Genomic DNA, 1,367 nt, shown 5'->3' on the forward strand with positions numbered 1-1,367 from the left:
GTTTGCGGATGCGCTTGCCAGTTGGCCATGCAACTCACTTGCACTGATGTGTTGGGCGCCGTGGGCCAGACCGTTTCATTTTTCTTCTTTTTTCCCCTCCTCCTCCTCCTCCGTGCAGGCAGACATGGCAAGGCCTCGTTCAGGCGCTTGCCCTGCCCATTGCTTTTAATGCTCGGCGCCTTGGCAGGGCTGCCGGTCGTGGCGGACTCCGCTGTGGGTTATGTGGCATTGCGTGGCCTTCAATAGCGTGTCTTGATCGCAGGCCGCGACAGGCGGAAAAGAACTGCCTCGCCCGGGAAACGAGGGCCACGGCGGCGTGTGTGCTCCGTCGCCGTCAATTTGGCGTTTTTTTTTTTGTGGTGATGGATTTAGTTGGAATTGTTTTTTTTCTCCCCGCCCGCAGAGGGCGAGGCTGTATTTGGCGGTAATGCGTATGTTGCATGTGAGGGTTATTCGTTCCTGTATGTGTGCCAGTTTTGTGAAGGTTTCATTTATGTATTTATTTGTTTTTGGTTTTTGAACTCCTCTTTTGTTTGGACCTGCTTTTTTTTTTGAGCCAGCACCGTGTGGAGGAGGCCTGGATACTGCGCAGTGGATGCGAACCCTTCACATAATGTATAGGAAAAATCACGTAATTGGGTTGGATTTGGACATGCTGAGAACTATAACCATGCGTCGGTACCCTCCACCTGTGTTCTAGGCGGGGTGCGGTATCGATGGGTGGCTTTCTTTGCGAATAATCTTCCAGGTGACTCTTCCTTTTACTGCCTTCCTTTGGTGAATCGGCGTGGGTCTGGGAAACACCTCTTGGGCGCTTGTGCTCTATCTGTTGCACGAAAAAATGTGGGGCTTTTCTATGCTTCGATGTTGCTGAGTGTTGCGTTGAGGGTCTTTCACGTTTGAGTCTGTGTTGTTTTGCTGTGCTCCGCGTTGGGACCTACCAAGTTGCCCTTCATCTCTCTCATCATCTCCGTGGCCGCGTTCTCGTTTCTCGTTTATTTCTTTCTCGCTCTTGCTTTTGGCATCCGGTGTGGGGGGAGCGCCAGCTAGAAGAGAGACGATTTGTTGATATTACCTGAAAGAGCGAAGCAGATAGGCGGAAGGATAAGACGCAGGGGACGGGCAAGGTGAAGAGGAAGGAACCACATAGAAGAGAAGAAAAAGGACAGGAGGAGGTGCTTTGCTCAGGCGACTGGGAGCGGCGGGAGGCGCCAAGGAGAGGGAAGGGGGAAGCAGAAGTGCCCCTCGAACTCATCTGTGCTGTCAATACTTTTGTGGCAATTGGTGCTGCCACTTCCCACCAGCGTGTCAGTGGCAGAGAGTCAGCGTCAATTACAATTGGAGGAAAGTAATACATATATTTATAG

The 1,367-nt window shown here is 51.7% G+C and overlaps 2 annotated features.

Moving 5' to 3' along the window:
• The first annotated feature begins 92 nt into the window (after window positions 1-92).
• Window positions 93-112: a microsatellite.
• Window positions 113-1,085: 973 nt separating this feature from the next.
• Window positions 1,086-1,140: a sequence feature (G-rich).
• Window positions 1,141-1,367: the final 227 nt, after the last annotated feature.

This window comes from Trypanosoma conorhini (genome assembly GCF_003719485.1).
Source record: "Trypanosoma conorhini strain 025E chromosome Unknown Tco_14.4_contig_00931, whole genome shotgun sequence".
In the NCBI taxonomy this organism is placed as follows: Eukaryota; Euglenozoa; class Kinetoplastea; order Trypanosomatida; family Trypanosomatidae; genus Trypanosoma; species Trypanosoma conorhini.